A 19,270-nucleotide genomic window follows, 5' to 3' on the forward strand; every position below is an offset into this window, starting at 1 on the left:
TTCATCAGCATCATCATCATCCTTATTATCATCATCATTACACATTCATCTTACATGCACAAAATGTTAAAGTCCATAAACCAAAGAACACCAAACAAAGGAGTGTTGTGACTCCCAGATAGTGTCTGGGACAGTCATACAGGTATGGAGAAGGGTATCTTGAAGCCAAGGCGTTCGTAGCATTGACCACGTTACGGGGTTGTGGATAAAACAGAGTTCAGATGTTAAGAGGGACCTGTACAGATGATGGATAGATGGAGGGCGTGTAAGAGAGGTAGCCATGTACAGTGCATCGTGGGCCTGTGAGTCTGGGGGGGATTTCAGGGTTGAAAGAGGAGACTACTCAAGTTTATGGTTAGACAGTCCAGACTCCAGGGCAGTGGAGGTCCAGGATGAGGAGATGTTTAACCGTAGAAGCCGTGGAAGAAGACACAGACACACAGGAGGATAATGCCATTGGTTGACCACGTTCCTCCACAGGGGTTTCTCTGAGGTGTCTGTGAGTTGCCTCTGCAGCTCAGCCTGCTCCTCAGCACTCTGCATGGGAGCATTCGACTTCTCCAAACCACAGAAGCTCAACAATGCCTTCTTACAACAGCCTGGCTCCTCTGTGGGCTCTGCACAGACACACAAACACAGGAATGAGGACACAGTGTGTGTGCGCGTGTGTAGATGTATTAAAAACATTTGTTTGTATGTATGTCACGGAATAGCAGATGGAGAGAGACCTCTCTTACCGTCAATATCCATATAGTCTGATTCTTGGTTTTCTGTCCAATCATCTATCTCCAGATCCAACCTCTCCTCTGTGTGGTTCCTCAGCTTCCAGCACAACCAGTACAGCTGGAGATGGAGGGAGGGAGAGGCATGGGACAAACAAATGGGGAGAAGTTAATTTACAGATAGCAGAGTGAATGAGTTTTTATATAATTAGCATTCACGGATGGAAGAATAACAAAATACATTTGGGTATCGGGGGCAGTTGTAACTTACATGTTTGTCATCGATGGGTTTGGTCATGAGGGAGATGGTGAGTATCACCAGGCAGGAGATGCAGAACAGAATGATGGAGAAGTAGAGGTAGTGGACCCCACAGATGATCTTAGGACAGTTAGTAGGAGCCACACAGCTGCCCGTCCCATAGGCAAACTCAGCGATCATCCTGGATAGGCTAATAGCCAAGCCTATCATAAGCCCATAGAACACACCCTGAAGGGGGGAGAGGAGAGTGAAGAGAAGTCTGTAACTCAACGCTTTCTCATGGTTCACTTCCTGTTACACAAAAAAAAGTTTACAGGAACAAGACAGTAAATGGTGAACGTGGTAACCAGGGACCTTTGAGCTAAACCGGCAGAGTACAGATAAACTACACTGCATAAAACCACAGGTTAAATTAACCAGTTCAAACAACAAGTAGCTAAAATAAACTAGTTTATATCACAGTCAGTTTGGTTTAGATGGAGACTCACTGGCTCGTTGACACGCTTACAGAAAATGGCGAGCATGAAGGTGGCTGCGATGGGCGGGGTCAGGTAGCTGGTGATGGACTGGATGTAGTCAAAGAGCTGGCCGCTCTGAGCAGACTGGACCACAGGGATCCACGCTATACTTACCCTGATTAGAACCAGGATAAATACCCTTCACAGACAAGGATAATACATCAATATCAATCTTACCCATTTATCTAAAATACAAACATACACAAACACTAGCATAGTCACATATACACAGTACCAGTCAAAAGTTTGGACACACCAACTCATTCAAGGGTTTTTCTTTATTTTTACTACTTTTTACATTGTAGAATAATAGTGAAGACATCAAAACTATGAAATAACACATATGGAATGATGTAGTAACCGAAAAAGTGTTAAACAAATCAAAATATATGTTATATTTGAGATTCTTCAAATAGCCACCCTTTGCCTTGATGACAGCTTTGCACACTCTTGGCATTCTCTCAACCAGCTTCATGAGGTAGTCACCTGGAATGCATTTCAATTTTAATTTCAATTTTTTATTTTATTTAACCTTTATTTAACTAGGCAAGTCAGTTAAGAACAAATTCTTATTTACAATGACGGCCTACACCGCCCAAACCCAGACGACGCTGGGCCAATTGTGTGCCGCCCTACACTGGTAGTGTACATTAAAGCAATTTAACTCCAAAGGACTTGAGCACGCAGAGATGTGTGTTACTGTACCTCCCAGCGATCATGAGTTACTTCTTGGAGGCGGAGCTGCGTATCTTGGTGTAGATGTCCATGGTGAACAGGGTACTGCCACTGTTGAAGATGGAGGTCAGGGAGCTCATCAGAGACGCCATCATCACCGACAACATCAGCCTCGCAGACCTGCAGGTGAGAGGCTGAGGACAGGAAGAGAGCGCAGGGAGGGGGGAATGAGAAGGAGAACAGGATGGAATGGAAGGTGGATTAGGATAGGTGTGGAAAATATAAAATAGAAGTAATAAAGAGCTGAACAAATGTGATGGTTGGTTGTAGTAGACAACAACTGTTGTCCTGGTATAAGGACTAGTACTGTATTTAGTACAATAGTACACTATTTGTAGCAGTAGTAATCGTGTTGGTAGTGGTGCCAGGACTGTCATTGTTACTACAGATGTAGGATCTTAATTTGATCACCCTGTTACAGGAGAACTTTCCTGCAATGCAGAAAAATTATACATTTGTAGTGTATTTGAGGTTTAAAAAGGCTTCAGAAGTTTGTAATTTCGACTTTTGAAAAATGTATCAACCCCTAAAAAGAGGGTTGGGAGAGGTACTTTATTATTGAGGGGTGGGGGGATCTTGGAGGGTTGGTGGCCTGGCGATAGGTCGCAGGTTCGGGTCCCCGTTTTCACTTGGGCAGAGAGTTGACCCTGGTTGCTTCTATGGGTCGCTCTGGATGGGAGTCTGTTGGATGACTGAATGTGATGTAAATGTTGAGCGGCTTCACTGCAGGTAGAATGTATGTTTTAATATTCAAAAAAATTAAAATAAAAAAAGAGAAGCTTTGAGTTCTGCTGATTTAATAGGCTGTTTCAATTCCCGTATTTACCATGTGTGAAGCAACATCCTGTTCTTTGTTCACAGTAACCTCTGTGTTACTGGCTTTTAATCTTATCTTAGTCTGTGGGAACGCATTTGGGTCTAACTTAAAGTGTTCCTCTCTTCATAAGGTAGTCACTTAAGTTAAGACAAGCTGTAAGCTGTTTGGAAAGCGTGGCCATGTTAATGATGCACAAATTAGTGTGTGGAGGGAGATGGGGGGTTAGATAGAGTGCATGTATACAAGTGTATACATGACGCGAGTGCGTGCATGTGCCTGTCCTGTGAATGAAGGAGGGAGAGAGGGTGTTAGACTTGTTAATTTCCTACAGAGCAGTAGGCTACCTGATCAGTGTACCAATACCAGGTGGCCTGGACACTGAGACCAAACACCAGGCCTGGCCAGGGCAGGTCCCCTGTCACCGCATCCCTGAAGATGTGGAAGGAGTCAGGCCGAGGGGTGTAGCAGCTCTCACTGATGTTGACCACAGTCTGAGTAGGCATGGCCGTTATGTAGCGCTCCTGGAAGTTCTCATAACCTCCCACCTCATTGAAGGCTGAGGAGACAGACAGGAGAGGGTTGGAAACTGTGATCACAGATGAACTAGCAGTAGAAAGAGGAATGAGAAAGGCTGGATAATTATCCGGAGGAAGAGATATAGCGTTATGGGAACTGGAAAAGAGGGACCGGGCAGTATGAGGGACATAGATGCATAAAGAGACATTACCATAACCCATGAGGATGAAAGATCCCACAACCATGATGATGGTCTGCAAAGTGTCTGTGTAGATCACTGCAGCCAGTCCACCTGAGGTATAGTACACTTGGTGAGATACAGCACAATACAATACCAATCATTACTCATACAGGGTTGTCCAGTCAATGACTAAACTGTGGAAAACCCCTGTAGTACTCATTTACACTGTAAATGTGATATTTTATTTTTTACTGTAATGATTGCCCCTGGTCAAAAGGGATAGCCTTTTAATGGTTCAGTTGCTCGTTTTATGTTTATCTATCATATAGAATCAATGGGCGGCAGGTAGCCTAGCAGTTAAGAGCGTTGGGCCAGTAACCGATTCCCCGAACTGACTAGGTGAAAAATCAGTCGATGGGCCCTTGAGCAAGGCACTTAACCCTAATTGCTCAGGATAAGAGTGTCTGCTAAATGACTAAAATGTAATAAATCTCACTCAGTAGTGCTGTACATTAATATTTATATGATAACAGAGTAGACACGGTGGCCTACATGTAGATACATTTGCGAGGGCTGCCTTGCAGACTGAAAATGAGGCCCTTAATATCTAACAATGAATAATAATACACACACCCTTTGCTGTTGACTCTACCTCGAAACGATTGATGTATCACGTGCGCATCACAGTATTTGATTTTGTGAGTCACTCTATTTTCATCAGTTAACACACCTCCCGTGTGTATGAGATTTACAAAACCTGCACTAAACCCAATCCTATACAGCAGGGTTTCCCAAACTTGGTCCTGGGGCCCCCCCTCAGTGCATGTTTTGGTTTTTGCCCTAGCACTATACAGCTGATTCAAATAATAAAAGCTTGATGACAAGTTTGTTATTTGAATCAGCTGTGTAGTGCTAGGGCAAAAAACAAAACGCAGGACTGAGTTTGGGAAACCCTGCGTATACAGAGACAGTCTGGGATGGCCTGTCAGTTAACTAAAGTCCAGGCATTAATGCATCATTACAGTGGAGAACAAAAAAGTTATATCAGGGAGTATGGCTAAATACCCATGATGCACAGGAGATAAACAGCATTGGAGGAGGGCATATGTGTCGTCAGACATAGCTTGTTATGAAGACTCAAATACAGCCATATAGGACGCCATGGTGCAGTTAGCATTACAGATAAGAGCTCCATATTGGTTTACAGGGACACAGTTGATCTAGGGCTCCTCTCAGTGAATTAGTTATATAGTGTATAAGTGACAGAGGAGGCTGGTGAGGGGAGGACTGCTCCAGCTACTATGAGCCCGTCCTCCCCATTTAAAGTAGTATACAAAAGTATACCTGTGACAGTGTATAGAGCAGTGATACTTAGCAGGAGAACCACAGCAAGGTAGATATTCAGCCCCAGAGCCTGGTTAATAAAGATGGCGGGGGAGGGGAGAGAGGGAGAGGGAGAGGGAGAGGGAGAGGGAGAGAGAGAGAGAGAGAGAGAGAGAGAGAGAGAGAGAGAGAGAGAGAGAGAGAGAGAGAGAGAGAGAGAGAGAGAGAGAGAGAGAGAGAGAGAGAGAGAGAGAGAGAGAGAGAGAGAGAGAGAGAGAGAGAGAGAGAGAGAGAGAGAGAGAGAGAGAGAGAGAGAATGGGACAAAGGAAGGGTTTATATGGGCTAAATGGGGTTATTGTACATGCCTAGTCGTTTTTATGGACTGAACATCAGTGATATACAATGAACAGAGATATGAGGAACTTACTGAGATATTAGTGAAGACATAGAGGAAGAGTGAGAGCACTGAGAGATAGATGCGGATGCGCTGCCCTCCGAACCTCTTCTTCAAGTACTCTGGCCTGGTCACCACCTAAACACACCCAGTAGACGCGATTACACTGGAGAATAGCACTTGATTTTATGCTACAGAAATTTAAGAAATAGCTTGGTAAAATGGTAATTAAACTCTAATAACACAAAAGGTTGTCCTCACCCCCGCTTTGATGTAAATGGGCACAAAGAGCCATCCAAGAATGATCTCCACCACAAGGGCCTGAAAAACACACACATCCTAAGGGCTCAGATTCATCAAATGACAGATTCACCTTTTTACTTGAAGTGTTATTGCTTTCATCCACTGCTGTGCTCTAGTATCGATCATATAGTCACAATTACACAATAACCTACAGGCTTATTAGCCCCAGAATGTATAGATAATACACATATAATATACTTTATTTGTTTATCACCTTTTATACAAATAAAGTGCAATAGAGATGGAGATGTGATGAGGGATAATATCAGGTGTCAGAGTTTACGATGATGTTTGCATAAGATTATCATGGTATTTACTTTAGACGTTGCTACTCACATTCCATTCGAATCCGCCAATGGCAATTCCAGCTGCAGCCGCAGTCCCTGCAATGCCCACAAAATGCCCACTGCCAATGTTGCTGGCAAAGAGAGATGCCCCAATCTGAAAAGGGGACAGAGGAAGGACAGAGGAAGGACAGAGGAATGTTCATTATCAATTTTTACATAAAATAGTTATATTATTTCACAGTATTTGGATATGGACGGTCATTGAGGAGCACTTAATTCATAAAGGAACATTTACAACAGCAAAGGGCATGCCATGTAGGATAATGGGGAAAGGGTTGCCATAGTTCCATAGAAGGAACATTTGCAATTAAGTTAGGCACTACGTGTTATGGTAAAATAAACACTAGTCATTATTGCATGATTGGGAACTGATCAGTCTAAAATGAAAGGTATAGTATTTGTGGACCTCCAATGCAACAAGATAAAACATAAACACCTTATAACATAATTTGTCTGATTTAAGTATGAGCTGGACATTTCCAATACAGGCAAGTATTGGGATAGTTCAGGAGAAAAGGGTGTGTCTTTCCAAATATGGGCCAGTGTCACAAACAGTGGTCAGCAAAGTAGAGAACGATGGATGCATTTGAATGTCATAATGTATTATTGAGATACAGTCCCGTGTAGCTCAGTTGGTAGAGCATGGCGTTTGCAACGCCAGGGTTGTGGCTTCGATTCCCACGGGGGACCAGTATGAAAAGAAAATATATATGTATGTATGCACTCACTAACTGTAAGTCGCTCTGGATAAGAGCATCTACTGAAATGTAAATGTAATAAACTGTCCTGAGAAATTACTTATACTCACAGGCCACCACACCATGCTTTTTCCTGCCAGGAAGAATCCACTTACAGTGGCTCGGTTTGTGCTCACCATAGCCTGCAAAGGGAGACGGGATCATTGATTTGTTTTGAGATACCATATCCATGTGCCAGGGATCAATAACCTTGTGGTTACATGAATACAGTAGTTAGCACCTCTTTCAGTTATCTATAACTGGAGAGGTACACCCCCCTCTATATTTATTTGGACAATGAAGCTAAAACGTTTAATTTGGCTCTATACTCCAGCATTTTGGATATGAGATCAAATGTTTCATATGAGGGGACAGTACAGAATATAACTTTTTATTTTATTTTATTTTCATACACATCTGTTTTACCGTTTAGAAATGAAAGCACTTTTTGTATCTCGTCCCCCCATTTGAAGGTGTCATACGTATTTGGACGATTTAGTGTAATAAAGTAGTCAAACATTTAGTATTTGGTCCCATTTTCCTAGCACGCAAAGATTACATCACTTGTAGGGGGGGGGGGGGTGGTATGATATTTGATATCTGCTGAATATGGGACCAAATACTAAACTTTTGACTACTTTAACACACTATAAGTGAATGTGATGAAATACTTATGACACCTTCAAATGGGGGGACTAGACACAGTGCCTTCAGAAAGTATTCACACCCCTTGACTTCTTCCACATTTTGTTGCGCTACAGCCTGAATTTAAAATGGATTAAATGTAGATGTTTTGTCAATGGCCTACACACAATACCCCATATGTGTCAAAGTGGAATTATGTTTTTAGAAATGTTTACTGATTAATAAAAAAGGAAAAGCTGAAATGTCTTCAGTCAATAAGTATTCAACCCCTTTGTTATGGCAAGCCTAAATAAGTTCAGGAGTAAAACAATTGCTTAACAAATCACATAATAAGTTGCATAGAATCACTCTGTGTGCAATAATAGTGTTTAACATGATTTTGGAATGACTACCTCATCTCTGTACCTCACACATACAATTATCTGTAAGGTCCCTCAGTTGAGCAGTGAATTACAAACACAGATTCAACCACAGAGACCAGGGAGGTTTTCCAATGCCTCACAAAAAAGGGCAGCTATTGGTAGACGGGTAAAAAAAATAAAGCAGATATTGAATATCCCTTTGAGCATGGTGAAGTTATTCATTACACTTTGGATCGTGTATCAATACACCCAGTCACTACAAAGATACAGGCATCCTTCCTAACTCAGTTGCAGGAGATGAATGAAACAGCTCAGGGATTTCACCATGAGGCCAACGGTGACTTTAAAACAGAGTTACAGAGTTTAATGGCTGTGATAGGAGAAAACTGAGGATGGATCAACAACATTGTAGTTACTCCACAACACTAAACTAATTGACAGAGTGAAAAGAAGGAAGCCGGTACAAAATACAAATATTCCAAAACACGCATCCTGTTTGCAACAAGGCACTAAAGTAATACTGCAAAAGAATGTGGCAAAGCAATTTACTTTTTGTCCTGAATACAAAGTGTTATGTTTGGGGAAAATCCAATATGACCCATTACTGAGTACCAGTCTCTACATTTTCAAGCATAGTGGTGGCTGCATCATGTTATGGGTATGCGTGTAATTGTTAAGGACTGGGGTGTTTTTCAGGATAAAAAAGAAACGGAATTACAGGCAAAATCCTAAAGGAAAACCTTGTTCAGTCTGCTTTCCACCAGACACTGGAAGATTAATTCACTTTTCAGCAGGACAATAACCTAAAACACAAGGCCAAATCTACACTGGAGTTGCTTACCAAGAAGACAATACATTTTCCTAAGTGGCCGAGTTACAATTTTAACTTAAATCTACTTGACAATCTATGGCAACAGCTGAAAATGGTTGTCTAGCAATGATCAACAACTAATTTGACAGAGCTTGAAGGATTTTGAAAAGAATAATGTGCAAATGTTGCACAATCTAGGTGTTGAAAGCTCTTAGAGACTTACCCAGAAAGACTCACAGCTGTAATCGCTGCCAATATTGTTTCTACAAAGTATTGACTCAGGAGTGTGAATACTTATGTAAATCAGATATTTTTGTATTTCATCTTCATTAGGTGTCCTAAAACATGTTTTCACTTTGTCATTATGGGGTATTGTGTGTAGATGGGTGAGAGGAAAAAAATATATAGAATCCATTTTGAATTCAGGCTGTAACACAACAAAATATGGAATAAGTCAAGGGGTGTGAATACTTTCTTTAGGCTTTAATTTCTAAACGCTAAAACAGATATGTATGAAAATACCCTAAAATAAAATGTACTGTGGCCTCATATAAAATATTTAAAAATAATATCTCAAATCTAAAATGCTGGTGTATAGAGCCAAATTAAAAGTTTTACCTTCACTGTCCAAATAAATACGATCAGGAGTTTATATAATGAATACATTTTTGTATGTTTAATTGGACTCTGTTAGTCATGTAAACATTGTGTGTGAGTCTATCATCAATCAGCACTATATGAAGTTAGTAGGGCTGTCAGAGTTAATCAGTTAACTCGAGTCTTAACTTTTTGTCATTTTAGTGAACAAGTTTCTGGGCATTTTAATTAATCGCATTTTCTGAAAGTGTTCCAAATACACTGAAAACATCAAAAAGACATAATATATAGGCCTACAGCTAAAAACAACGCCATGTGAAAACAAGTTGCTATTGAAGTTAAAGAAAGTGTGCTTTATCAATTTACCTGATTTTGATAACTGTTACTTTGGACAAGTTTAAGATGTCAATATTCTTGTAATGTTTTTTGTATTAAAAAAATATTAAATTACAGCTCAATTTGAGCAAATTCTGAGATCAACTCAATTAAATGTGTTAATCGTTTGGTAGCCCTCGTAGTTAGTACAGCAATGGTTCAGAGGAGACTGCGTGAAATCAGGTCATCATGGTCGATTGCTGCAAAGAAACACTACTAAAGGACACCAATAAGAAGAAACACGAGCAATGGACATTAGAACAGTGGAAATCTATCCTTTGGTCTGATGAGTCCAAATTTGAGATTTTTGGTTCCAACTGCCGTGTCTTTGTGAGACGCAGAGTAGGTGAATGGATGATCTCTGCATGTGTGGTTCCCACCGTAAAGCATGGAGGAGGAGATGTGATGGTGTGGGGGTTCTTTGCTGGTGACACTGTCTGTGATTTATTTAGAATTCAAGGCATACTTAACCAGCATGGCTACCACAGCATTCTGCAGCGATACGCCATCCCATCTGGTATGCGCTTAGTGGGACTATCATTTGTTTTTCAACAGGACAATGACCCAACACACCTCCAGGCTGTGTAAGGACAATTTGACCAACAAGGAGAATGATGGAGTGCTGCATCAGATGACCTGGCCTCCACAATCACCCGACCTCAACCCAATTGAGATGGTTTGGGATGAGTTGGACCGCAGAGTGAAGGAAAAGCAGCCAACAAGTGATCAGTATATGTGGGAACTCCTTCAAGACTGTTGGAAAAGCATTCCAGGTGAAGCTGGTTGAGAGAATGCCAAGAGTGTGCAAAGCTGTCATCAAGGCAAAAATATATTTAGATTTGTTTAACACTTTTTTGGTTACTACATCATTCCATGTATGTTATTTAATAGTTTGATGTCTTCACTATTATTCTACAATGTAGAAAAACCCTTGAATGAGTAGGTGTGTCCAAACGTTTGACTGGTACTGTGTGTGCACATATACTCTCCACACATAGCTGAAACAATATGACAAATGCAACAGTATTGCTCAGCAATTAAATTCTAACATTCTTGGTGATTTAAATCTTTGTTACTATTATAAATTTTTCAGGAGGGCATGAATTGAAACAATCAAGGTACTTCACTGAAAGGTCAGTGCACTTGTTACTCTTATAAAAAAAAGGTTCCTAAAGGGTTCTTCGGCTGTCCCTATAGGAGAACCCTTTTTGGTTCCATGTAGAACCCTCTGTTGAAAGGGTTCTCCTATGGGGACAGCTGAAGAACCGTTTCAGGTTCTAGATAGTTCCTTTTTTTCTAAGAGTATAGGCTTCTTGACATTCATTCTTGACATTCATACTTGTGGTCCTCTGTAGCTCAGCTGGTAGAGCACGGCGCTTGTAACGCCAAGGTAGTGGGTTCGATCCCCGGGATCACCCATACACAAAAATGTATGCACGCACGACTGTAAGTCGCTTTGGATAAAAGCGTCTGCTAAATGGCATATTATTATTATTTTATATTTACAAAGACATGCCCTTCCTTGCTTACACTTGAGGAGAACGTTGGCATAATGTTCCTGGCACAATAGCCCAATTGGACCAATATCTGCAGAAACAAGTATACTGCACCAGTCCAGCCATGAACCTATGGGTAATTCATTTTTTTGGAGGCCATCTGACAACCATGAATGTTGTGTGTATGTATTATTAGTGTACAGTGGGGAAAAAAAGTATTTAGTCAGCCACCAATTGTGCAAGTTCTCCCACTTAAAAAGATGAGAGAGGCCTGTAATTTTCATCATAGGTACACGTCAACTATGACAGACAAATTGAGAAAAAAAATCCAGAAAATCACATTGTAGGATTTTTAATGAATGTATTTGCAAATTATGGTGGAAAATAAGTATTTGGTCACCTACAAACAAGCAAGATTTCTGGCTCTCACAGACCTGTAACTTCTTCTTTAAGAGGCTCCTCTGTCCTCCACTCGTTACCTGTATTAATGGCACATGTTTGAACTTGTTATCAGTATAAAAGACACCTGTCCACAACCTCCAACAGTCACACTCCAAACTCCACTATGGCCAAGACCAAAGAGCTGTCAAAGGACACCAGAAACAAAATTGTAGACCTGCACCAGGCTGGGAAGACTGAATCTGCAATAGGTAAGCAGCTTGGTTTGAAGAAATCAACTGTGGGAGCAATTATTAGGAAATGGATGACATACAAGACCACTGATAATCTCCCTCGATCTGGGGCTCCACGCAAGATCTCACCCCCGTGGGGTCAAAATGATCACAAGAACGGTGAGCAAAAATCCCAGAACCACACGGGGGGACCTAGTGAATGACCGGCAGAGAGCTGGGACCAAAGTAACAAAGCCTACCATCAGTAACACACTACGCCGCCAGGGACTTTTTGAGTGATTTTGAGTGAAAACCTCCTTCCATCAGCAAGGGCATTGAAGATGAAACGTGGCTGGGTCTTTCAGCATGACAATGATCCCAAACACACTGCCCGGGCAACAAAGGAGTGGCTTCGTAAGAAGCATTTCAAGGTCCTGGAGTGGCCTAGCCAGTCTCCAGATCTCAACCCCATAGAAAATCTTTGGAGGGAGTTGAAAGTCTGTGTTGCCCAGCGACAGCCCCAAAACATCACTGCTCTAGAGGAGATCTGCATGAAAGAATGGGCCAAAATACCAGCAACAGTGTGTGAAAACCTTGTGAAGAGTTACAGAAAACGTTTGACCTGTGTCATTGCCAACAAAGGGTATATAACAAAGTATTGAGAAACTTTTGTTATTGAGCAAATTCTTATTTTCCACCATAATTTGCAAATAAATTCATTAAAAATCCTACAATGTGATTTTCTGGAATTTTTTTTCTCATTTTGTCTGTCATAGTTGACGTGTACCTATGATGAAAATTACAGGCCTCTCTCATCTTTTTAAGTGGGAGAACTTGCACAATTGGTGGCTGACTAAATACTTTTTTCCCCCACTGTATGTGTAACTGATAGATGCACACACATGCACACTACATGTGAAAACATAATTCAGTCGGTTATTCATACCAATTATAGACTATTGTAACAATGTACGCTGGGAGTCGGGAAGCAAGTACAGGGAGAGCATTTAATGATACATAAACATGGAACAAAATAAGCGTAGCCTACAGAGTAACAGAATCAATAACGCCTAGGGAAGGAACCAAAGGGAGTGACATACAGTGGGGAAAAAAAGTATTTAGTCAGCCACCAATTGTGCAAGTTCTCCCACTTAAAAAGATGAGAGAGGCCTGTAATTTTCATCATAGGTACACGTCAACTATGACAGACAAAATTAGGGGAAAAAAATCCAGAAAATCTCATTTTAGGATTTTTAATGAATTTATTTGCAAATTATGGTGGATAATAAGTATTTGGTCAATAACAAAAGTTTCTCAATACTTTGTTATATACCCTTTGTTGGCAATGACACAGGTCAAACGTTTTCTGTAAGTCTTCACAAGGTTTTCACACACTGTTGCTGGTATTTTGGCCCATTCCTCCATGCAGATCTCCTCTAGAGCAGTGATGTTTTGGGGCTGTCGCTGGGCAACACGGAATTTCAACTCCCTCCAAAGATTTTCTATGGGGTTGAGATCTGGAGACTGGCTAGGCCACTCCAGGACCTTGAAATGCTTCTACGAAGCCACTCCTTCGTTGCCCGGGCGGTGTGTTTGGGATCATTGTCATGCTGAAAGACCCAGCCACGTTTCATCTTCAATGCCCTTGCTGATGGAAGGAGGTTTTCACTCAAAATCTCACGATACATGGCCCCATTCATTCTTTCCTTTACACGGATCAGTCGTCCTGGTCCCTTTGCAGAAAAACAGCCCCAAAGCATGATGTTTCCACCCCCATGCTTCACAGTAGGTATGGTGTTCTTTGGATGCAACTCAGCATTCTTTGTCCTCCAAACACGACGAGTTGAGTTTTCACCAAAATGTTATATTTTGGTTTCATCTGACCATATGACATTCTCACAATCCTCTTCTGGATCATCCAAATGCACTCTAGCAAACTTCAGACGGGCCTGGACATGTATTGGCTCAAGCAGGGGGACACGTCTGGCACTGCAGGATTTGAGTCCCTGGCGGCGTAGTGTGTTACTGATGGTAGGCTTTGTTACTTTGGTCCCAGCTCTCTGCAGGTCATTCACTAGGTCCCCCCGTGTGGTTCTGGGATTTTTGCTCACCGTTCTTGTGATCATTTTGACCCCACAGGGTGAGATCTTGCGTGGAGCCCCAGATCGAGGGAGATTATCAGTGGTCTTGTATGTCTTCCATGTCCTAATAATTGCTCCCACAGTTGATTTCTTCAAACCAAGCTGCTTTCCTATTGCAGATTCAGTCTTCCCAGCCTGGTGCAGGTCTACAATTTTGTTTCTGGTGTCCTTTGACAGCTCTTTGGTCTTGGCCATAATGAAGTTTGGAGTGTGACTGTTTGAGGTTGTGGACAGGTGTCTTTTATACTGATAACACGTTCAAACAGGTGCCATTAGTACAGGTAACGAGTGGAGGACAGAGGAGCCTCTTAAAGAAGAAGTTACAGGTCTGTGAGAGCCAGAAATCTTGCTTGTTTGTACGTGACCAAATACTTATTTTCCACCATAATTTGCAAATACATTCATTAAAAATCCTACAATGTGATTTTCTGGATTTATTTTCCTCAATTTGTCTGTCATAGTTGACGTGTACCTATGATGGAAATTACAGGCCTCTCTCATCTTTTTAAGTGGGAGAACTTGCACAATTGGTGGCTGACTAAATACTTTTTTTCCCCACTGTACAGCTGTGGAAAAAATTAAAAGACCACTGCAAATGTTTCTTAAATCAGCATCTCTACATGTATGACATCCATTCCATTCCAGTGTCTGTTGAATTCCAACACAGGCACACCTCATTCTACTGAATTAGGTACTGATTAGGTAATCACATTAACCAAATCTTATTTAACAAGGAAAAGTATAAAAACCACTGCTGTAGTCCCCTGTAGCTCAGTTGGTAGAGCATGGCGCTTGCAACGCCAGGGTTGTGGGTTCGTTTCCCACGGGGGGCCAGTATGAAAATGTATGCACTCACTAACTGTAAGTCGCTCTGGATAAGAGCGTCTGCTAAATGACTCAAATGTAAAATGTCATCACTATCATCTTGCAATAGGACCAGCTGGATGGCAAAAACAGTGCTAATAGTACCTCAAAAGTAATATTAATCAAAAAATAACTATTGACCATGCCAAAAGAGTTGAAAAGGAAAATTTTGAGTGAGGAAAAGAAGGGTTCAATTCTGGCTTTACTGGAAGAGGGATACAGTGAGCGTCAGGTGGTTTCCATCCTTAAAATTTCAAAGACGGCGGTTCATAAGAACAAGGTCAAGCAGCAGACATTGGGGACAACAAAGCTACAGACGGGCAGAGGGCGAAAATGACTCTCTACTGACCGGGATGACCGCCAACTCATTAGAATGTCACTCAACTACCGTAGGATGACATCAAGTGACCTACAAAAAGAATGGCATATGGCAGTTGGGGTGAAGTGCACAGCGAGTTCGAAACAGGCTCCTAGGGGCAGGGCTGAAGTCGTGCAAATCTAGAAAAAAGCCCTTCATCAATGAGAAGCAAAAAAAGAGCCAGGCTGAGGTTTGCCAAAAGACCATTAGGATTGGACCATAGAGGACTGGAGTAAGGTCATCTTCTCTGATGAGTCCAATTTTCAGCTTTGCCCAACACCTGGTTGTCTAATGGTTAGACGGAGACCTGGAGAGGCCTACAAGCCACAGTGTCTCGCACCCACTGTGAAATTTGGTGGAGGATCGGTGATGATCTGGGGGTGCTTCAGCAAGGCTGGAATCGGGCAGATTTGTCTTTGTGAAGGACGCATGAATCAAGCCACGTACAAGGTTGTCCTGGAAGACAAATTTCTTCCTTTTGACAGTGTTCCCCAACTCTGAGGATTGGTTTTTCCAGCAGAACTATGCACCATGACACACAGCCAGGTCAATCAAGGTGTGGATGGAGGACCACCAGATCAAGACCCTGTCATGGCCAGCCCAATCTCCAGACCTGAACCCCATTGAAAACTTCTGGAATGTGATCAAGAGGAAGATGGATGGTCACAAGCCATCAAACAAAGCAGAGCTGCTTGAATTTTTGCGCCAGGAGTGGCATAAAGTTACCCAACATCAATGTGAAAGACTGGTGGAGAGCATGCCAAGACGCATGAAAGCTGTGATTGAAAATCAGGGTTATTCCACCAAATATTGATTTCTGAACTCTTCCTAAGTTAAAACATTACTATTGTGTTGTTTAAAAATGAACATGAACTTATTTTCTTTTCATTATTCGAGGTCTGACAACACTGCATATTTTTTGTTATTTTGACCAGTTGTCATTTTCTGTAAATAAATGCTCTAAATGACAATATTTATATTTGGAATTTGGGAGAAATGTTGTCAGTAGTTTATAGAATAAAACAAAAATGTTATTTTTACCCAAACACATACAGTGAGGGAAAAAAGTATTTGATCCCCTGCTGATTTTGTACGTTTGCCCACTGACAAAGCCATGATCAGTCTATAATTTTAATGGTAGATTTATTTGAACAGTGAGAGACAGAATAACAACAAAAAAATCCAGAAAAATGCATGTCAAAAATGTTATAAATTGATTTGCATTTTAATGAGGGAAATAAGTATTTGACCCCCTCTCAATCAGAAAGATGTCTGGCTCCCAGGTGTCTTTTATACAGGTAACGAGCTGAGATTAGGAGCACACTCTTAAAGGGAGTGCTCCTAATCTCAGTTTGTTACCTGTATAAAAGACACCTGTCCACAGAAGCAATCAATCAATCAGATTCCAAACTCTCCACCATGGCCAAGACCAAAGAGCTCTCCAAGGGTGTCAGGGACAAGATTGTAGACCTACACAAGGCTGGAATGGGCTACAAGAACATCGCCAAGCAGCTTGGTGAGAAGGTGACAACAGAAACACAAAAGAACTGTCAATCTCCCTCTGCCTGGGGCTCCGTGCAAGATCTCACCTCGTGGAGTTGCAATGATCATGAGAACGGTGAGGAATCAGCCCAGAACTATACGGGAGCATCTTGTCAATGATCTCAAGGCAGCTGGGACCATAGTCACCAAGAAAACAATTGGTAACACACTACGATGTGAAGGACTGAAATCCTGCAGCGCCCGCAAGGTCCCCCTGCTCAAGAAAGCACATATACAGGCCCGTCTGAAGTTTGCCAATGAACATCTGAATGATTCAGAGGAGAACTGGGTGAAGGTGTTGTGGTCAGATGAGACCAAAATCGAGCTCTTTGCCATCAACTCAACTCGCCGTGTTTGGAGGAGGAATGCTGCCTATGACCCCAAGAACACCATCCCCACCATCAAACATGGAGGTGGAAACATTATGCTTTGGGGGGGGGGTTTCTGCTAAGGGGACAGGACAACTTCACCGCATCAAAATGACGATGGACGGGGCCATGTACCGTCAAATCTTGAGTGAGAACCTCCTTCCCTCAGCCAGGGCATTGAAAATGGGTTGTGGATGGGTATTCCAGCATGACAATGACCCAAAACACACAGCCAAGGCAACAAAGGAGTGGCTCAAGAAGAAGCACATTAAGGTCCTGGAGTGGCCTAGCCAGTCTCCAGACCTTAATCCCATAGAAAATCTGTGGAGGGAGCTGAAGGTTCGAGTTGCCAAACGTCAGCCTTGAAACCTTAATGACTTGGAGAAGATCTGCAAAGAGGAGTGGGACAAAATCCCTCCTGAGATGTGTGCAAACCTGGTGGCCAACTACAAGAAACGTCTGACCTCTGTGATTGCCAACAAGGGTTTTGCCACCAAGTACTAAGTCATGTTTTGCAGAGGGGTCAAATACTTATTTCCCTCATTAAAATGCAATTTATAACATTTTTTACATGCATTTTTCTGGATGTTTTTGTTGTTATTCTGTCTCTCACTGTTCAAATAAACCTACCATTAAAATTATAGACTGATCATGTCTTTGTCAGTGGGAAAATGTACAAAATCAGCAGGGGATCAAATACTTTTTTCCCTCACTGTACCTATAAATAGTAAAACCAGAGAAACTGATAATTTTGCAGTGGTCTCTTAATTTTTTCCGCAGTTGTATATAGGGGAGGTAATCAGGAAGGTGATGGAGTCCAGGCGAGTCTGATAAGGCGCTGGTGCGCGTAACAATGGTGACAGGTGTGCGTAATTAAGAGCAACCTGGTGACCTAGAGGCCAGAGGGGGAGTATACGAAACAACTATAGCGATATTGTCTATGTGAATGCAGCTACCACTGTATTGAAGCCATTGGACAGAGTTTATCACAGCACACTACGCTTTATTATGGCCGATAGTTTCAGCAATCTATGTAAATTGTAAAGTATTTTGTCTTTGTCTTTTTCGTGTTGCCATTGGCGTCGGCTAATGTGGATCGTTATAAAATAAAATCGAATGACTGTAACGAAAGTGTAGAATATCATAATACATATTTTACTTTTGTAAATATAAGGACTTTGTCATATTATCATTCAGAAGGAAACACATGGAAACACTATCCAGATGCTTCCAGTTGTTTTTAATAAGGTTTCTTAGACTTTAACGTATTCAGAATAGAGAAAACCAACTTTTCTTCAGATTTGACTAAAACCATGCCATTCATCTCTTTATCATTGCTGAGGGGTTAAATATTCAGAGACAGATTTGTTTACGAGTTTGCAGACTGGTCAATGGAAAGACTAAGCAACTCACCCATACTCTGACTGCCAGGACAACCAAAAAGTAGATCACAATGACGGATATATCTCCCGGGTTGTTGAGGGCCATTGTTAGACACATCCCTAACTAAGGAGAACCCAGCATAATCATGTGTCATTCTGTCTGCTCTGAGCTGCAGAGGTGACCAGAGGACAGGTGTGTCGATGAAGACTCTCTCCTTTACTGCTGCTTCTGTACCACTGACCCCAAAGGTAGGTACAGTGGGGAGAACAAGTATTTGATACACTGCCGATTTTGCAGGTTTTCCTACTTACAAAGCATGTAGAGGTCTGTAATTTTTATCATAGGTACACTTCAACTGTGAGAGACGGAATCTAAAACAAAAATCCAGAAAATCACATTGTATGATTTTTAAGTAATTAATTTGCATTTTATTGCATGACATAAGTATTTGATACATCAGAAAAGCAGAACTTAATATTTGGTACAGAAACCTTTGTTTGCAATTACAGAGATCATACGTTTCCTGTAGGTCTTGACCCGGTTTGCACACACTGCAGCAGGGATTTTGGCCCACTCCTCCATACAGACCTTCTCAAGATCCTTCAGATTTCGGGGCTGTCGCTGGGCAATATGTACTTTCAGCTCCCTCCAAAGATTTTCTATTGGGTTCAGGTCTGGAGACTGGCTAGGCCACTCCAGGACCTTGAGATGCTTCTTACGGTGCCACTCCTTAGTTGCCCTGGCTTTTTGTTTCCGGTCGTTGTCATGCTGGAAGACCCAGCCACGACCCATCTTCAATGCTCTTACTGAGGGAAGGAGGTTGTTGGCCAAGATCTCGCGATACATGGCCCCATCCATCCTCCC

At 41.8% G+C, this 19,270-nt stretch overlaps 1 pseudogene; it reads right to left on the reverse strand.

Annotated features, from left to right (window-relative positions):
* Nucleotides 1–335: 335 nt before the first annotated feature.
* On the reverse strand, nt 336–18,560 carry LOC121541188 (annotated as a pseudogene).
* Nucleotides 18,561–19,270: the final 710 nt, after the last annotated feature.

This window comes from Coregonus clupeaformis, chromosome 27 (assembly GCF_020615455.1).
Source record: "Coregonus clupeaformis isolate EN_2021a chromosome 27, ASM2061545v1, whole genome shotgun sequence".
NCBI classification, from domain to species: Eukaryota; Metazoa; Chordata; class Actinopteri; order Salmoniformes; family Salmonidae; genus Coregonus; species Coregonus clupeaformis.